The sequence below is a fragment of the Haliotis cracherodii genome, unplaced genomic scaffold (genome assembly GCF_022045235.1).
Source record: "Haliotis cracherodii isolate W230 unplaced genomic scaffold, xgHalCrac1.p SCAF_8, whole genome shotgun sequence".
Lineage (NCBI taxonomy): Eukaryota > Metazoa > Mollusca > Gastropoda > Lepetellida > Haliotidae > Haliotis > Haliotis cracherodii.
The window spans coordinates 31,410,086-31,431,807 of record NW_027266341.1 but is presented as its reverse complement, the minus strand read 5'-3'; the positions used below and the strand labels follow the sequence as shown (position 1 = coordinate 31,431,807).

General features: G+C 41.7%; 1 pseudogene; it reads left to right on the top strand.

Annotated features, from left to right (window-relative positions):
• Nucleotides 1-1,965: 1,965 nt before the first annotated feature.
• LOC139450407 (uncharacterized) lies at nt 1,966-21,082 on the top strand (annotated as a pseudogene).
• The last annotated feature ends 640 nt before the right edge of the window (nt 21,083-21,722 follow it).

The window sequence follows — 21,722 nt, the reverse complement described above, 5'->3', positions numbered from 1 at the left end:
TACATAATGAACTCTTTTGGATGATACCACAGTAAATATTTTCCTCCCAGCTACACTTATTCGAATGAATACTATCTCGAAGAAGAGGGCCGCCTCCATGGTCTTGTGGATAGAGCGTCTGTACGGAGAATGGAACGCAGGTGGTTCGACAAGCCTCATCATACCAAAATGACAGTGTCCAACGAGAGCGACTTTCGACTTCTAAAACACCAGGGGGCACGGGTGAGCCAGTCGTCTAAGACGCCGCGATTCGCTGTGCAGAGTTGCGTCCATTGGGCACGCCAGAAACCTATGATTGTGGGTTCGAATCCCGGTTCGCCCCGATTATGTTTCCAGGTTTGTCAGCACCATACCCGTGCTCGTGGGTTTCACCGAAGTGGTAAAGGTCTGAGACCTGCATCACTTCGGGCTTTCCTCGCCGTGATATAACTGTAATACTCTAAAACACAAACACACGTTTCACCAGAGTGAACTGTTGCATCCTTTGAGGGATTGCATATGTTTGGAATGCAAGAGGGGTCGTCTCGTGAACAACTCACCACTGGTAGGAACCAAGTGACCAAGTGATGATTGATGTAACATTTATTGGTGAACTTATTTTCGTGTATAAAAGTAATGATGTTGACTTGCACTTGCACCTTGACTATTGCACAAGCCCAAACATGCATGGAACATACAGTCGTGTCGCATTCCTAGTTATAGGTGACGGCAAAAACGACAAGATGTTTGGCCCCGGCACCGAAAAGAACCTGCAATACCTCTGTGATGCTAAGATAAGACTATATATTGTGACGGCACATTCTTTATTGTCCCTGCCACTTCCATCAGCTGTAACCGGACATGCTTTTTTTTGGTGACACCATGCCTCAACTCTCCTCCTTCCTGACAAGAAACAACAAACCTATGAGAGAATGTTCCGCCATCTCCGTTACAGATAGATGATCTGTGGCTAGGAACATTGACCGAAGATGCCGAACAATAGCGGGTCAAGAAGTGACCCCAGAGGTGGACAGAGGCCGGTCGTCATTTTCATCGGTAGAACCAATATTCAACAGATGGGCCGAGAACTTATATCCTTCTGGAGATCTGACCAGTGTCAGTGTGAAAAGTTCACTTAAGGGACATCAATAGTGCAATATAAAGCAGGCGGCAAGCGGCCCTAAACGAAGTGGAGACACCGTTCCATCTGAATTTCCGGGCAAGGTTTAAAATATGCCCCCTACACTGATCTTGTAGTCTTCCCTTGTGGGACTTCCTCAGTGGTCTTGTGGGCAAAGCGTCTGCCCAGAGTTTCGAAGTTCGGTAATTCAAACCCCGTCCGCTTATACCAAAATACCGTAAAAAGAGGGCACTTGTTACCCTGCCAAGCGTTCGGCAGTAATGGGATAAAACAAGGACGAATCAACTCAGAATCAGTAAAATCAGTCTGAGTGGGGTATCCATGTTAAACCGCGGCATGGTACATAAATATGTACAAGCTCACACACCCAGACACACAGACTCAAACACACAGGCAGACAAACACACAAACACAATCGTTCTATAAGCACAATCAGCTTGAACTTCACCTCATTTCACCTCACCACCTCTCTAAAACATAAAAAAACGCCCCTAGTGATACACATCACATGAATTTCAACGCACAAACATTTCATTGCAAAATCAATAACACGAATGAAACATGTAGAGAGTGCTGTATGTATTATTCATCAGCTATGGTAAGGTAAATACTTGCATGTAAAGCCTCATTTGTTAATCAATACGTTTCTATGTTAACATCTTCGTGTGTTGATTTTTGTCAAGTGAAGCCATTATATCGGTTTGATTTTCTTCCTATATACAAAACATGGCATGAAGACAGCTATCTACCGTTAGATATTTCTTTTTCCGATTTTACAGGGCAAATCAATATCACTCATCAACGGACCAAAGTTGGAACATCCATTCCACGACCAACGTCTTTGACAGTACGCATACATGTGCGTCAGCAGCCGTCAGACGCAGTAAGTCCTTTTTAACTTTACGTCAATCATATTTCCTAACAGTGTGAAAATAACAAATGTGTGTAGAGATAGTGAATCGTATAGTTTATGTAACATTCTTTCCTTTTCATTTTTATTGGTAATTGGGTAATTGGTGGGAATGTAACTGTTGCAATACTTTCGATTTGAGTTTCTTTAATAGTGTGAACATCTAACGACATTGGAGATCCCTCTGTGCACAAAGACGAGTATTTTGTGGCTAGTAAACCCCAGTAAAATATAAACATTGTTGAAGTTTAAAACATTGGGTTGGGATTTTTAAAGTATTTATTTTCTAGAAATTATTGAAAATATATAATTGTGTCTCGGATTTAAAAAAAAAGATATTTCTTTTTATGTCTTGATAATTACCATGTTGTGTCCCGGTGGAAAGAAATGAATGTCTTGAAGTAATCAACGAAACAGAAAGTCTGTGTTTCTCCATCCAACCAAATAATCAGATCTTTAGTCACTGAGAGTAACTGTTCTGATCTGAATCTTCACACGGCATTCCCACACTGAATGCCATGATTAGGTAATGCATGAAAATGACGTTAAAAATATATAGGCAGTTTTAGTTTATTGTAATATATTTAGAACATTAGATGGTCAGGCCTAACCGTGAATAAACAGCAACACGAAGCACCGCTGTCGGCATAGCTTTGCTGCATATGATGTTCACTGGTTTTCGCTTTTTACGCTCAAAGGAATCTGTTTCGTTGGATAATCGAGACTGGTTATTCTCAGGCCTGGACGTTCTATATTTGCATAAGTTATTTTAGCCCCCTGGTATGCTAGCCAACAAGGGGGTGGTTGAAGATCCTAGTGGTTATTGCGTACGCTCGTCACGCCCCAAGACCCGGGTTCGATTCCCGACATGGGTACAATGTGTGAAGACCCTTTCTGGTGTCCCCCGCCGTGATATTGCTGGAATATTGCTAAAAGCGGCGTAAAACCATATTCACTCACTCCCGGGCAACACAGGTCAGGACAGGTCCCCAGCATATAGCTTGAGGTGGGTCGGGAGGACAGGTTGACCTGGTTGATTCTACGTCATCGTAGGTCGACGGCGCAGGACGTTGTTCATAATATTAACCACCTGTTTCAGGTCACATGCCACCGTGTCTTAGATGAAATATTGCCGACTGCCGCGTAACAAAGGGTGATGAATTCCTTGGCTATCCGTTAAAACAACCACAATAGTTCCATCTGAATTTCTTCCACCGGGCAAGGTTTCAACCACCCACATTGGTCTTTTAGTCTTTCATTGTGGATCCGCATCTTTGGTGTAGTGGACAGAGGGTCTGCCCGGAGATCTGAATGTCGGCGGGTCGATGCCTGGCCGCGTCATAACTAAAAGACGTTAAATGATGGCACTTGTTGATACCCTGCCTGGCATTCGGTAATAAGGGAATAACAAAGGACTGGTCGGCTCAGAGTCAGCACGCTGTTCCTGAGTGTTGTGCCCATGTTAAACTGTGGCATGGTTTCTCAGTGGGCTGGAACTATAAAACTCGCCATACCAATACAAGCAGCACACCGCTATGGCAGTGCAATAATCTTGAACGCGACGTTCAGCCTTTATTTCCCCAACTCACCTCTATTGTTGAACCATGAGTACCACGGAAGCACTGGTCGGGATTCCCAATACTCACGCACTGTGTGAACCCTAATCGACGTGATAGTACTGGATTATTGCAAAAATAGGCTTTAAGCACACTCACTCTTCTGTGATACACATATTCATATCAGGAATTCAAACTAATGCTTTTGAAGTGTTTTGCAACGTAACCAATCTAAACCTCACTTGCATTGCATTCTCTTGCCGGCGATGAACTTACAGAGCGGGTACAACGACTAGGCGAACATGATAGTAAGAGCATGATACTTACACACGTGATTGTTTAATGTGAACAGCACACAATGATCTTTTAGCTATCAGGTGCTCAATAAAAAAACTTTTGTTTAAACGTAAATAACACTTACGTAACGCCACGACTAGCTAAAAGTCAACGTCAGCGCGCCATGGGTACGTTGCAATTAGAAATGACGCCAGAGATTTTAAGGTTTTCGAAACACAATATTATCTCTTTCGGGACGTTATCTACAGCACGGCAACGCTCATGACTTGCCCGGTCCAATCGTCCGTATTCGTTTGCGCATTGATACCAAACTTTTCCAGCTCGGATAATTCCTGGGTTGAGACCACTTAGTGCAGATCGAACCGTATTCAATCGTTTGAAATAGAGCAACATCCGGCCCCGACGTCCAACGATACGGCCAAGTTTGCCCAAACGTCACCGTCAGGCAAGAACCTTTTGTTTATGTCTTTTTGTTTGTTTGTTTTTTGGCGGGGGTTGTGGGTGTGGGGAATGGGGGTTGTGTGTGTGTGTGTGTGTGTGTGTGTGTGTGTGTGTGTGTGTGTGTGTGTGTGTGTGTGTGTGTGTGTGTGTGTGTGAAGAGTAATGGTATGTCATGAGATGGCATCACAGGAAAACACAACCCATCATTGGCAATGTGAATGACGTACCCTACCGGGACGACATCGTTCGAGATCATGTGGTACCCCATTTGCTAATGCAAAGACGTAACGCAACAGGATAATACACGCCAACACATATTGCACGTGCTGTGACAGACTTTTTGAGGCAACATAAAATTGTTGTACTGATATAACCGGCTGTTTCTCAAGACCTCTCCCCTATGGAACATGTCTGGGATGTGATGGATCTACGCCGACGACAGGACCAGAACCAGCCGGTAACAGTTAGACCAATCTACGGTTGACAGTTGGAATAACATCACCGGGCCTCTTTCAGTCATCTGGTGTTTTCAATGTACACCACCGCAACTTCTTCGATTGTATCAACACAACTTCTGGTCACCTCCGACATTGACATTATTAACTGAGTTGTCACTCCACCCCTCTTTTAGAGCGTGTCCTTCTCATGTTACCAGGTATGGGTTTTGTCAACGAATTTGTTATAATGAATCATTGAAAAGAGGAATGACCAAATATTATCTTGTTTTTTTCAATAACGTAACATTTAAAGCAAAGTTACTTTTTCCCTCTTATTTATAAATATTATTATTACTAATGAATCCGCCACGCTCAGTTAGTGAGTAGGATCATACGCCACAGTTAGCAATATATGGTGGCAGGGGACACCAAGAGCTGTCTTCATACAAGGTACTGTCTGTTTTGGGAACACAACCAGGAAATTAACTCGCCATAACTCCTATGGTCAAGATTATCATAGAAACCTGGAACTGCTTCCATCAGGCGACCGCTCCCACTCCGCATCCCATCTTACAAATTTAAGATTTTGCTTTTGATCTGTCCATTATGTCGCTATGGAACTCTCTTTCGCTCAGCCTGTAATCAGCTTTTACGTTTCTTTCATGTCAAGATTAAAGACGCTTTCTTTGAACGTAACAATGGACTATTTGCTCAAGTATTTCTCTCGTTATTTTGAATATATAGTTTGTGTGTTGATGCCACTCGGCGTCAGGCAACAAGCAAACACATATATTATGCAAATTATGTGAGCGGCGGGTGGTGCCGCTTATGGCAGGACATGCTAGCCCTTTTCGCGAATACCTGGTGTCTTTTCGCGAATATCTGGTGTCTTTTCGCGACCACCTGGTGTCTTTTCGCGAATATCTGGTGTCTTTTTGCGACCACCTGGTGTCTTTTCGCGAACACCTGGTGTCTTTCCGCGAACACAAGGTGTCTTTTCGCGAACACCTGGTGTCATCATTGACATTGACATTATCCATTCCATGTTTTTCATTCATTTTTTTGCGTTTTACGACTGATGGAATGTGTTTACGACCAGTTGTTTTCTGGCGTTGGCGTCTTGATATTTACTTGAACCGGGTCGATGTTTGTGCACGTGGACTGCAGACTCCGAGTTTCGTCATTAGCTCGGTGGCATGTATCATTATCAGAGTCAAACACAAAAGAGATGTTTGGTCCGAGACATTAAAACTGCCGCCCCCCATTGTGGTGCAAAACGAACGAACGTTTTTCAATCTCTGTACATGTACACATCAAACGTACTTCAACATTATCAGTTTCAACAGAATCACCAAATGCGCTATCGTGTTTATGGCTTTCCTGTAGGATTAAAATAAATAAATGCAGAAAAGGGGGTTTGTGTGATTCTGGCGGAGTCGGGCTAAGTTAGGCTCTTCATCAGCTCAGGGCCCCTGCCCCCTGTACACGCAGCCCAGACAGCGCATGGGACTTATCCCTGGAAGTGCTGCCTAGTCAAACCCACCCAGAACTTTTCGGAGAATGTGAAGACTCCTCTTCGGCGTTATCCAGATTGTCAGCAGGGTTGTATTCCTGGCAGCAAACCCGGGTTCTCCGCCAATTTCAGTCAACAGATTTGGAGGTACCTAACCTAAGGCACCGAGAACAATGGGGAGTCGGACAACTTGATACTTGGGATGCAAGCGTGACATTTCGTAAACGAGATCCGCACATTTGTCAGTTTTCCAGAAACTTGTTAATCACATTAGTGTCAAAAGGGACAGAAAATTTATAGACACAAATAATTTCATTGTTTTATCAAAACGGACAAGGAAACATAGGAAGCATCCCAATAGGTCGTTATACCGTAGCACAAACAGGACGTTAAGTCGACGTCTCTTAAGGTCAATGTAAAATAGTTCACGGTCAATGAAGTCATACATTTTCTCCTTGATGTTTTTGTATTTGCAGATGCTGGTCGAGCTGTTTGTGGCTGTCGTTTTGACAACTTCAGGTAATGCGTACACGAGTATATATCGGTTATATCACTATGATGGTACACAGTACCCATGCTTGTCACCTGCAGCGGTATCACTGAGACTCGGCTAGTCACCTTTACTGATTAATGTGACCATTACTAACCTTCAGAATCGAGCTATGATCTGGCCGATCGTGTGTCATCGTATCGCAAGTTTGGGTCGCTGCTTGCACTACCGAAGAGTATTCTTCTCCTGATGCAGATTTTATTCAAACTTAACGTTACGACGTTTGGCCCCAATGTCAAAACACCAAAAGGACATTTGTTCCATCTAAATACTCTAGTTTAGTGCCAAACGACCCCAGCAATGTTGCCCGGGCCTGTAAATTATCGAACTATGTACAGGCAAACCAATGACTGATAGTGTGAAGAAGGGAGTTCGAACCTGACCACCCAATCAACATTTTAAACCCATCAGATGTTATATTGTAAATTGATACCCCTTAACATCGAATGTTGGTTCAAGTCAAATTCAGGGGCACGGGTGGCCATGTCGCCAAAGACGTCAATAGAAGCCAGAAGCCTAAGATTGTGGGTTCAAATCACAGATTCTCCGAAGATCTTTCTTCGTTTGACAGCACGATACGTGCTAATGGGTTACATGGTAGATCACTCTAGACTTTCCGCCCGCATATACTGCCGTGAAACAACTGAAATACAGCTGCGTAAAACGCAGCTATTCACTCAAGGAAAATTCTCAACGGATGTTTGGTTTTATGAGTAATAGAATTTAAAAAACAAAACAAATTTTACCCACTCTGTGTGTGAACGGTATTTCAAAGCAATACTTTGTGACCTTTAGTTTTGTATGGTCGTAATTACGTACATATATGGACTCTAGATTGGTCCCAATATCAAACTTGCTTGTTTGCTTGTTTGTTGTTTTTCGCCGCACTCAGCAATATTCCAGCTATATGACGGCGGCCTGTAAATAATCGAGTCTGGACCAGACAATCCAGTGATTGACATCATGAGCATCGATCCACGCAATTGGGATCAATTCAAGTCAGCGAGCCCGACCACCCGATCCCGTTAGTCGCCTTTTACGACAAGCATAGTCGCCTAATATCAACAGGTATTGTGTGTATGCAATCATTAGTTTTGCCCTTCACATTTCGTGCACTGACAGTCCATTGAATAATTTCTTTATACTGTTATATTATTGCTGCAGTTTTGTCTTTTACACATTTCCAGTTGCTATACAGTTAACGGCATGATTATGGTTGGACAATGCGTAGCCTAGTGAAACAGTAAATGACAGTGTTATGTGGCAGTATATATTGTAAGTTAATTTCTGATGATTGTAAGCGGCAGCAATAATGAAACGCTCGTAAAATGTCAATAGTGCAGGTGACATCATTACGTTGTTCTATGCGACAACTTTGGAAACAACATATATCAACAAGAATTAATGAAACGGATCTTGTCGTAAACTTGATATTGCCGAACATTTCTTAGTCCGGTAATATCGAATTTTAATGAAATACTGGCCAAATCAACGTTGAAGCCAACTCACTGATTCATTCAAGACCTACATGTATTTACATGCAGTAAATATTTTAATGTTCCAGCTCACTGTGTGAAAACTCAAAAAGGGAAAAACTTCCTTCTCCCATTCTTGAACACAACTGGATCGGCACGATTGATGTTCATAACAGATAAACCGACAAATATACACATAGAGCCCAGTACACAAGGACCCCATGTTCTCTCTCTAGAAGCCAACGAGGTACACAACGTGTACGTCAGTGTAAACGATGTTGGGTACACTGGATATGCCTCGCTGTCCAGTCAGCATAAAGCAGTGACCATCACTGCCAGTGAAGACGTATGGCTGTTTGTGTTTCTCACAGACGCTGCCGGTTACAACGACACTGGTGGTTTTATGGCCGTCCCGACCGACGTCCTCACAGCCACATACACTGCAGTTACGTACAAGAGAAACGATGTCAGTCCGTACAACAACTTCATTCTGGTAGCAGCCGTTGAAGACAATACCACCGTGGCAATGAACGTCAAGCATGGTTCTATGTGTGTGTCTGCAAATGTGTCTGACGGGGACATCGTGCTCATCGCCCTGAACAGAAGTGATGTCATTGGTTTGCTCTGCAGAGATGACGTCACGGGTACCGTCATCCAAAGCGACAAGAAGGTGGCTGTAGTGACTGGACACGAATGTGCTATGGTACCTGGCGCGGCGAATAAGTGCAATCTTCTTGTTGAAATGATGATTCCAGTTGAAAGTTTTGGTGAAAGATTCGTCCTCTCTGCACCCAACATCACCGGTGGAGTCGTCTACAGAATCGTCGCTTCGCACGACAGCACCCTAATTAGCGACAGCTCTGGGGTCATATCTACACTGAACGAAGGGGAGTTTGTAGATGTTGATCTCAATACTAATTCCAATGAACGTTGCATAGAAACATCTCAGCCATGTATCGTGGTTGTCATCAACAAGGGTGCATACCCGTCCTCAAACAACAACGACATCAACAAAGGCAGTGGCATGTCTATTGTCCCTTCGACGGACAGGTATCTGGACAACTACATCATCAATTTCGTGGATGCCTTCGACGAGACGAACACCATATCGGTCGTTTACAATATAACTACCCCAACCAACGTGACAAACGCTAGCAGATGTGATTTCCAGATGATGACGTTAAAGGTTGACGAATGGGGCCAAATGGACTACATCAACAGTTCGGGATCAAAGGGAGTAATACTTTACAAACAGTCTGAAGATAAAAGGGACATGGCTAGTTTCCCACTTGGAATGATCTTTGGTACGTCTGTATGATCATTACACGAATGCGTGTGTCGTTCTGGTTTACGAGAGGTGTCATGATGTATACATATTTCACTAAGCGACGTCATTAATATCCACACGTAAAAATTACCTGAAGTGGAGTTGTGGTGTGTATACTGTTACAAGTTGATTCCCGATTTGAAACAACCCAGAAATCTGTACCTGAAAGAATTTAGTTGGAAACCAACAATCAACAATTGTAATACACTATTAACTAGACTTACAAATCTATACAAATTACCGCAGAGCAATAACAATGGCAGTATGCAATAAAGTGATATTACAATAATTAGTATCAAATACAAAATATAACGGCAGTGGTGATAGCAAAAAAGTTTAATTATAATAATATTCACCTATACGCAACAGCAGTCAAGCTTCCGAGATAGGCCTAAGCTGGGAATCCGGGGTATAAAGTGATCTTTACAAGAAAACTGGTCTTGATGTAATGTGAGATGAAATGTGAGATGACAGGCACGCCCCACTTGTATAGTCTAACTAGCTTCCAGCACTTTCCACACAGTGCCAGACCAGTCCAGTGTCACTGTAACATCACATAATAGTCCACATGTTTATATAACGATTGACGGATGTTTATTCCGCAGGTTTAAAGGTAACTCGAGCATCTAAATATAATAATTTCCTCACCACTGCTTACATTAGATAGCACTACATTCCTGACAACTAATCAGTGTCCACATACAATGCAATGAACTTCTAATGAATCACAACAGAAACAATGTAATTCAGTTAACAATAAATGTTTAACAACAATTTACAATGCAAATAACAACAGTGAAAACCATGCCAAGGAGTCGGGATGACTTGACGTCAAACACTCTTTCAATGGTATTACTTCCAGATTTGCTATTATTTCAAATAATTTATGATATTCAGTTCTAGATCAATGTGTCAATATTGGTGAGTCTCTCAGGCTTGTTGGTAAAACATTGCATTTCATACTGGAGAACAAGGTTCAATTCGTAAAACTAGTACACTATTTGTGTATATATATAAGTCTTTTCTCGAAATGATATGTGCTTTGCAAAACAACCCCCACCGTGCCCTACAGCGTTTAACAATGTCGATTGCATAGAATTAAAAACATAATAAATTTAGAACCATAGTATAGTTCTTTCCTAAGATTGATAAAGTTCAAGCAAATACTTAGAGGTTTTGAGAATACACGTGGTATAAATTCCACGTGTCTCAAAAACTTATTAAGAAAGTCCTTTTTGATTGTATTGAGGATTATATTTACTATTTTAGACAAGGATTTGGCTGCACCAGCAAAATATCTCTGTTCCGATTTTTTAAAATCATGGTTGCTGGTAAAGGAATAGGAAGTAAGTTCGTGTGATACATGATAAACCCTGGTCCCACTTCAGATAAAGATGAGTGTGTCAGCATCCCCTGCTACAACAACGCGACCTGCGACGACCTTATCTACGATTTCACATGCATCTGCCAGCCCGGATTTAACGGTTCTCTGTGTGAAATAGGTATGTGGTGCTAACGGTGGGGCGGGACATGCTTACTCTATTTAGCGAACACCTGGTGTCATCACTGATTTCAGTGATCCATCCATATAATTTTCACCACTATTGCACGTTCAGTAGTATCTGTTTCGGGTGATTATTCTCTAGCGTTGAGGTAATTTATTCTAAGCACATTACTGTCAACACTACTACGTTAACGGATGTTTATTTGGATAAGTGAAATTTGACAAAACCATTCAAATAGATTTTTATGATTATGCACTTTAAAAGTTTGCTAATTTAATGAGGGTGAACTTTTAAATCTGTAACGGAATTCCATATTTCTACACGACAAGACAATAAATAGATTGAAGTATATATAAAACTGTAACTGCAGAGACAATCTAGAATATCTGCGAAATATACTTTCTTGACGTAAAAGGCAAAATAATGCTGAAAATTATGTGAATGGATTAATGAAAATCAGTGATGACGCCAGGTGTTCGCGAAAAGGCAAGAATGTCATTCAAAACTTGCATCGTAAATAAACATATTTTGTGTAGAGGTACTGTGCTTGTGAGTTGTATCCTATTGGGTTGTTGTGTGATTTAGTGAGTAAGTTTGACAAGTACTTCTGTTATAACACGGCGTGACAGGAGGAAAACCCAAAGGAAAGTCGGTCTTAGACGTTTATAACTTGGCGAAACCGACATGCAACAACCATATTAACCCGAGCACATCTGGGATTCGGAGCCACGATCATAGTTTCCTTACAAGACTAAACTTCGCAACTCTGCACAGTAATGTATGGCGCTTGAGACTGCTGGGTCTCCCGTGCCTCCTACAAAAATAAATATAATTCATGTAATGCAATTTAAAGGTAATACAACATGTGTCCTTTTTATCACCGTAGCATAGCACAAATATGTTTAGTAAAATATAGCGGTCCGGTATTTGTAGTCGAATTTCTCTGCTGATTGTGAACCTCTGTTGACAGACATCGACGAGTGTTTGAGCAGCCCCTGTCAGAACAATGCCACGTGTCATGACAACGTCGACATATTTGACTGCGAGTGTCACATGGGCTTCAATGGAACACTCTGTGAAACAGGTAACTGATGCATTCTTCTTTCATCAAGTCCAACCCGGGGGCACGGGTGGCCCAGTCGTCTAAGGCGCCGCGATTCGCTGTGCAGAGTTGCGTGCCTTGGGCACGCCAGAAACCTATAATTGTGGGTTCGAATCCCGGTTCGCCCCGATTGTGTTTCTAATTTTGTCAGCACCATACTCGTGCTCGAAGGTTTCACCGAAGTGGTAAACATCTGAGACCTGCATCACTTTCCTCCCACATTAAGCTGACACGCCGTGATATAACTGTAATACTGTTAAAAGCGGCGTTAAACCCAACTCACTCACTCACTCAAGTCCAACCCGCTGATCTAACATAGTTGTCTGTTATCAATCTTTCAGAGCATTTGTGAAGTATGGGATAAAACCCTACCCTTTATTCATGAAGGTATAAAACGGTACCTTGTGCTCAGGGCAATAGCAATTGCTATAAAATGTTTATGTCTGTATACAATATATTTGAAGATACATATTCTGAATGATGTTGGAATTGAAATCATGTTTACACCTGTGCAGACATAGACGAATGTGCAAGTTCCCCATGTCAAAACAACGCAACTTGCAGGGACGACATCAACGGGTTTATCTGCGACTGTCAAATGGGTTTCAACGGAAGTGTTTGCGAAGAAGGTGAAATGTCTCAATCTCCCAAATCGTAAATTGAAACCAGAACTTGCGTAATAATATTTAAGTATATAGACAATTCAAGTGAAGGTTATGAAATGTACGAACACATTGGTTACATTTTGAGGCGCTAGGCAACACACAAACACTCCCTGTAAATTGTTTTTGTTGACAGACATCGACGAGTGTTTGAGCAGCCCCTGTCAGAACAATGCCACTTGTCATGACAACGTCGACAGATTTGACTGCGAGTGCCACATTGGTTTCAATGGAACACTCTGTGAAACAAGTAACTGATGCAACCTGTTTTCATTTCGTCCAACTCGCTCTCTTCAACACAGTTGTTTCAAAAGACATTTCAAAAGGAATGTCTACCGTATTCGACGTAATAAGCACCCAGGGCGCCCTCAAAATTAGAAATTTGGGGCTCTTAATAGTTGAAAGATAAATTTCGCGGTTTATGCTGACAGCCTGAAATGTTTATATACGACAGATATATTTTTCCAGAATTAAATTGCCCATAATTGAGGGTTTATATAACACACAAGTGCGTATAATACACGAATAAATAAGTCTTATGTACATTGATCAATCGGAAGGGGTGCTAATTGGTATTGTTCACCAGCCAATATATTAACAAATATCGCCTTTGGCGCTTATTAGAGCGGGGCGCTTATTACGTCGAATACGGTATATGTATTCATGATCATTAATTACGTCCATGGGGCGATGATTATATAGCAGCGAACTTTATAACTTCCGTTGGTAAACTGTTGGGACTCCCAACATTAAACCCATATAAAGAATGGGACCAGTGTTTTTGACGTGAGAAACGCTTTAATGGTCAAATGACCAATTGCGGTTTAATGGTCAAATGACCAATTCGCTTCCGCTAATTCATCCACCACTTGAACTAGAAATAAAAAAGACACGTAAAACCGCCTCATCTGTGTCATATTTAGATCTATGTATTAAGAATCAGAGGGACAATAATGTCTCCATCAGACTCTGTGATACAAGGGATGGCTTCTACTCTCCAGACCCGTAAAGATCCGGGGTAGAATAGGTCTTCAGCAACCCATGCTTGCCGTAAAAGGCGACTATGCTTGTCGTGAAAGGCGACTAACGTGATCGGGTGGTCAGGCTTGCTGACTTGGTTGATGCATGTCATCGTGTTCTCATTACGTTGATCGATGCTCATGATGTCAGTCACTGGACTGTCTCATCCAGACTCGATTATTTACAGACCGCCGTCATGTAGCTGAAATATACCTGTGTGCGGCGGTAAACAACAAACAAACAAACAAAAGTAGACATCTTTGCATTTGACATCCCTTTCTCAACTGATGCGGGGGGCCTTCGGGTAGCCAAGCGGTAATAACGTTCACTCGTCACGCCGAAGACCCGGGTTCGATTCCCGACATGGTTACAATGTGTGAAGCCCATTTCTAGAGTCCCCCGCCGTGATATTGCTGTAATATTGCAAAAAGCGGCGTAAAACCATACTCACTCACTCAACTGATGCGTCAAATGTGGAAAAGTCTACCACATATCTACCATAAAAATATACAAGAAATTTGTGAAGTATCGGATATAATCTTCCCCATTATTCATGTCAATACATTTGATGATCAATATTTTAAGTGATATTGGAATTGAAACTATGTTTACACCTGTGCAGACATAGACGAATGTGCAAGTTCCCCATGTCGAAACAACGCAACTTGCAGGGACGACGTCAACGGGTTTATCTGCGACTGTCAACTTGGTTTCAACGGAAGTGTTTGCGAAGAAGGTGAAATGTCTTCATAAGAACTTGACTTTCTAACCTTGAGCAAACAACTTTTGAGCAAAAGTGGTATGATGCTCTTTGAAAACTTCATGGAAAGGGCTTGATCAATTGTATCTCAGTAGTTGTGAAATGCCGATGTTCTCGATTGTTGTCCACGACGAGGCGCAGCGCGTTCGGTGTCGAGGTCATAGGGCCTGATATTGTAATTTATCATATAATGGGTAGGTTTCTCGGCAGGATAAAGCCAACGGATAAAACGATATCCTTTGGGGTCATATGCGGATAGAGATGCAAATATCAAAGGTCAAGTAGGGACTACTTTCACTGTTTATAAACAAACATGGCGTCGCCCTTGTCATTCGGCGATCGAGTCAGAATTAACCATCGGGAATCTTGATAAACTACAGGGATAATTGCTATCATTATCAAAAGAACAGTCTAATATACTGAAAATCTGTGTCTAACTGTGACGTAGCTAAGGCATTTTATAAGTTTTGGCAACTTTCGAGATATAAATTTCGAAACAATTTGGCGAGGGCAAGAGGCCTAGCCAAGCGGGATCAGTAGTCATATCTGTGCTTGTAGACCTTTGCGCCTTGAAACCTCCTCCACAAATTAAAATAGTTGGATTTGGCGGAAATATGTTTGAATTGTTACCTTGTTTCGTTTTGTCGCTGTGTGTACATCTGACTACACTTCTTATCGTTATGACAGGACAGACCGACTGTCAACGTCTGACCGTGGCCGTGACGTCTCATAGACTAGGGTTAGAGTAGCTTCCCTTTGACAAAGGGCAGTTACTCTAACGGACAGGCGAATGGATTGCCGCGAAAGGCAATTAAAAACAATTGTTTTGCGTATATGTTGCTTCGCCACTGTATAAGAAACAGATTTCAGTTGGAACTATATTGGCTACTGTCACTGTCCGACTGACACATCACTTACCCTGTGACTTAATAAATATTAATGCGCGCATTCCAGGAAAACTCGCAATGTTTCAGTAATGCTTGTGAGAGAGGGAAAGCGATTTTGAAGCACAGAATTAAAGAATGACATCATATGATAAAGAGGTTATCACGCTTGTGTGTTTGGGGATGGTAAATATCCTGTATTAGGAATAAACACTATGTATTTAGCTCGCCAAGGCTCGCTAAACACAATGTTTATTCCTAATGCAGGATATTTACCATCCCCAAACACACTCGCGTGATAACCTCTATGAGTCACCCATGTGAAACTTAGATATTGTCTTTGTTCCCTCAGGAGAATCATAACCTGTTACCTAGCAATACTTCATACAGTTTAAGCGAAGAATGAGCAAATTGATTGTGGATTGCATGTATAATTAGACCCGTGAAGATCCGGGGTAGAATATGAATACACAATGCCATTTAGAAAGTGGTCAAATGTAACTAATGTTATATTTGGGATAACACTTTCTTAGTAAAGTACAGATTCTAGTACTTTTTGGGGTTGAGTCCCGTCCGGGATTCGAACCCACACCTGCCAGGGTGAGGCACCTAATCGCCAGCACACACAAAGTCAGCGATCTAACCCACTCAGCCACCGAGGCTTCCACAAAAATGAAAGTCCGACAACTGGTAGTCTAGATCACGTACTAAGAAAGTGTCATCCCAAATATAACATTAGTTACGGGGTAGAATAGGTGTTCAGCAACCCATGCTTGCCGTAAAAGGCGACTATGCTTGTCATAAAACGCGACTCACGGGATCGGGTGGTCAGGCTCGCTGACTTGGTTGATGCACGGTCATCGATCCCAATTGCGTGGATCGATGCTCATGATTTCAACCACTGGATTGTCTGGTCCAGACTCGATTATTTACAGACCGCCGTCATATAGCTACAATATTGCTGAGTGCGGCGTTAAACAACAAACCAACCAAGCATGTATAATTCTGCACATAAAAGTGATAAAAATCCTTTTCATTATCATAAGAAATCTCTGCTAAAGGAAGAGACCATTGTACGGTCCTGACTACATCATGAGCATGTCATAAACATTTAACATCTTTTCAGACATAGAAGCATTGGAATGTGCAAGTTCCCCATGTCAAAACAACGCAACATGCAGGAACGACATCAACGGGTTTATCTGCGACTGCCAAATGGGTTTCAACGGAGATGTTTGTGAAGAAGGTGAGATGTCTTCCTAAGAACTGGTCTTTCCAGCCTTGATCAAACAACTTTTGAGCAAGAGTGGTATGATGCTCTTTGAAAACTTGGTAGAAAGGGCATAATCAATTGTACCTCAAATGATGTAAAAAATTGCCTTGTTTTGACTTTGCCAATACGAGCAGAAATTCTGATTCATATGGCCAAATGACCTTGTTTTGACTTTGTCAATACGAGCAGAAATTCTGATTCATGTGGCCAAATTGCCTTGTTTTGACTTTGTCAATACGAGCAGAAATTCTGATTCATGTGGCCAAATTGCCTTGTTTTGACTTTGTCAATACGAGCAGAAATTCTGATTCATGTGGCCAAATGACCTTGTTTTGACCCTGCCAATACGAGCAGAAATTCTGATTCATATGGCCAAATGACCTTGTTTTGACTTTGCCAATACGAGCAGAAATTCTGATTCATGTGGACAAATGACATTGTTTAGACTTTGCCAAAACGAGCAGAAACTCTGATTCATGTGGCCAGAGCAACAGACCAGCAGGACAGTAAGCGACTTTCATGCTTATTCATTGTCCAAACTACCTTTTGAAACCGAAGGCCGAGAATCAATGAAACAGCAAACGTGCCGCCTCGCTCGCCTGTTTTTTCCCGCTCGCCCCGGTTCAACTTTCATGTCTTCGGGTTTCATTTATAACTAGCATTTCTCCAACTTTGTTTTACCGTAATCAGGGAAGTAAAGTTTGAATCACGCAGTAAATGACCATGTTATTTGAAACAGCCGCCTTCTCTCGGACATATTTCTTCCGGTTCGTTACAGTCAGACTGTTGCAGTTCTTTTCGCCTCTTGCCTTAATTGACAGGTCCAATGAACATTGTTTTAATCCCACTCTCCGTTGATTGGCCACTGACTGTGTAGGCGTGTCAAGTTATGTGCATAAATTAAACGATCACCTGATTCATGTCACGCCACTGTATGTATTCCTACACCTGGAATGTTTATCAATGTCGTCATTTTTGTCTGTTTTGATATATGCATCGGTTTTGGGTTAAACTATTGTAGATAAAACATGTTTTACGTTGTCGAATTTAATCATAAGCATTGACTGTATATTTTTTTCGGTTCATTGAGGTATGAATCGAAAAACCGATGTGCAAACTTTTGTGACAATAAACCGAAAAAAATACACAGTCAATCCTTAAGACAATGCAAGTTGATGATGAAACGTACGAACCCATTGCTTATATCCGGCAGCTCCAGTCATTGGTGTCTACATTTCACAACTCTTGAGGTGATACCAGGACTTGCATATGTAACAATACCAAAACTAAACCACTTAGGTATTGCTATTCAAACAGATAGCCAACATATAGCTTACATTGAGCGGCGTTAAGCAATACACAGAAACGAACCTTTATATGTTCATTGTATGAATGGCGGGTGCTACTGGTAGAGCAGACATGCTTACCCTTTGGCGAACACCTGCCTTCATCACTGATTTTCAGTGATCCATTCATCTTATGTTCACTCCAGTTTACCTTTTACTCCCATTGGAATCTGTCGCGACAGATAATCGAGACTGGTTTTTCTCTGGCGTCTTATATTTACACCCGTTCAGAAAGTATTATATGTTATCACAGATACAACAACACATTATCGTTATATCAGTGAACAAATCATCAAATACATCATATTTAATACTAGATGCGATATTGCAGCTATGTTGTGCTCTGCTTTTACTATCCGACTCACGCCCTTAAAACGCTCTTGTTGATTTTGCACCGACCTCCACATCTTCCGCTATGGGGCAAATAATAGAATATCATGGACATGCTTGGTTACCCTTCTTCATAGACAGAAATAATGCTGCACTGTGCTACGACCTGTGATAATAATCGAGTCTGGACCAGGCAAGCCATTGTCTGAAAAGAGACAGCAATGGATGTAGACGAGCCTGATCACCCAATCCCCACTTTACTGTGTTGTTTAACGCCGCACACAGACATATTCCAACCATATGACGGCGACCTGTAAATAATCAAGTCTGGTCTATACAGTTCAGTGATCGATATTGTAAACAACCATCTACGCCGTCGGGGTATTATGACACGCCGTAATCCTAGTCACCGCACCTCATATCACCCGATACATTTGATTGCATCGTACGACCAGAATACGTTGCTGGGGACCAATACTAACCCGGAATCCCCACGGGGTCGGTTCATAAGACAAGCATGATGTACTGACCACCTGTTCTCGGAATCTCTACAAGTCGTAGACTTGTTTTACTTTGTGAAATCTCTTCCATTCTTTGAATGACAACAATGCCCATTTTAATTATTAATTGATCGAGATTTATTGGGTCCATTTTTATGTAAAGGGTTAAAGCCAAAAATACAAAAATAACGCCAATATTTAAGCGACTTAATGAAAGTTTGTACAAAGCAATAAACGATGCTGGGCAGAGTTTCACGAATATTGCTTACCGGTAAGTTTGTCTTACGTCCATGTTACAGTAGCGTTGAGGTCATTTTGTGAAACGGTGCCACTGTTAAGGTTACCATTTGTGATTCTGCCTGCAGACATTGACGAGTGTCTAAGCGGACCGTGTGGGAACAACGCCACCTGCTTCGACATGGTCAATGGGTTCGAGTGTATGTGCTCCCAAGGCTTCAGTGGAGGTCTTTGTGAAACAGGTAAGGTTCCTATTTGTGAAACCAATGGTGATCATCACTTATGGCACACACTGTATTATGCTCCGCATTGGAGTAATAATCTTTCTTTGTCATCCAAACGCTTTAAAATGGTTAATAAACTGGAGCACAGATGTAATGATATCACAAGCCCTATAGCACTAGTTAAGAAACGATGACCCAATCTTTGACGTAATGCAAACATTCTTGTTGACGTGATATGCATTGACGTCACAATATTAATGACGACATGGAACATAATTCTTGACGTCATGTTGACACTGTTATTAGCTCAAGTATTTCTATAATAACAAGGATTGCTACAAAATATATTTTCCCTAACTTTGGTTGATTATAAAGTGTTCGTAATTAAAAGATATCGCAACATGTGTGTGGATCAGACTCATGAGTGGTGCAATTCCCGTGCACACATTCTGACAATTGTTTCGCTAAATCCCTCAAACAAATCTGTGTTTTAACGGAGTCCCATTGTACCTGTTAGACATCGATGAGTGCCTGACGACTACATGTGAAAATGGCGGGACATGTGAGGATCTACCTGGACACTTCCTGTGTCACTGCAAACCGGACTTCCACGGAGTTACATGCGAACACAGTAAGAGGACTTTGTCATTTCATGACGAAATAGTCAGATAAGGGATGTCAAAATTGCGATAGAAACAGGTACACCTCAATCATATCATCTGTTAAAGATAATATTAATAATTGCATCATATATTATTATGGATACTAAAATGTCCTGAATATTTTTGGTATTATGTTTCTGTTTTGAAGTCCAAACACATATATAATGATAAATATCCCCCAAATAATCATAATTGCCAATATGATTATTATTATATTATTGGATCAATTAGAAAAGATATTCACGAAAACACAAAGGGACTGAAATTATTCAATAAAAAACGTGTAAATGTTTATGTAGATCCGGGATATGCAACGGAAGCGTTAATCACAGGTCACAGATATTAACTCGAGGAAACTTAAGCTATGATGTGTTCAAATTATAATCTTTCTTTGACTTCACAGACGGCTACAGCTACGTGTTCACTCGTCTGCTCGACGTGGACGACACTCTGATGACATCATCGGGGGTAACAGTAGTTGCAACACCTCTAGCCACTGACGTCCGGTTCACGACCACCTACACCACCCCGCTAGCCATGTACAGCACGCCGGGTGCAGATCCGGAAATAGACTGTATATGCACCCGTTACGGCAACGACACCCAACCGGAAGTAGACCCGGAAGTCCTGACAGACAAGATCAAGAACGACCTTCTACTGGACACGTCCAACTTGACCAAGACGATGAACAGGTATCTCTCAAGTGAGGATGACCGCCCTTCGGCAAAGGGTCTGGGGAGTGTGGGATGTACGATCATTATCTTCAGCATCATGCTCATCGTGGTGCCTGATGTTCTATATGTGCTGAGGAAGCTGGATGGCAACAGAGGAACAAGACCGGAGAAGAAGGCTTGATCTGAGGTACCACAAGCATACAGGCTCGTCCCTCCATGTAGCCGCGTAAACTCACAGACTGGCGACCAGTCACTTGTTTGCCATAGAAATACTGTATATATGTGACGTTCTGCGTGTCTGTAAAGAGAAACTCCATCTGCATATATATGATCGACATGTATCATATTAAGTTGTTTTCAAAAGAAAGTCTATACACTTGAACATTGGATAACTTCCTGTTACTGAACTTGGTTATGTGAGTCTTTTTTGTGGTAGAGTCCGGGTTACAGTTGCTGCGGTCTGGATCTTTCTGAGGAAACACTTGCTTGATAACGGTGTTAGAACCTACACCGAAACGTCCCTCTTAATTGAAATAAAGAAGTTCATCCATAAATTCGTATCCTTATTTTGAACATTGGACATGGACAAAACATGACAAATGTTATCAATACGTTTCTAGGCTGAAAACACTGGCCGACATTGCAAATGTATAAGGTCCAAAACACAAATGTGATACCTGTTTTAAATACATCATCTTCGAAAAAACATTTCTTGGTTGTTTTATTTTCAGCCACTATATGACATGGGTGTATATTTTCTTTTGCCAGGCAGTTTAGTTTGATACCAAAATAATATATTTCAACATGTTTGTAAACTATATGTTTGTATTAAAAGTGATTTGCAAAGACACGGTTTTCACTGTCAAGTAACAGGCAATTGGACAGTCAAGTTTGGGTGTCATGCCAACGGGCGCCCG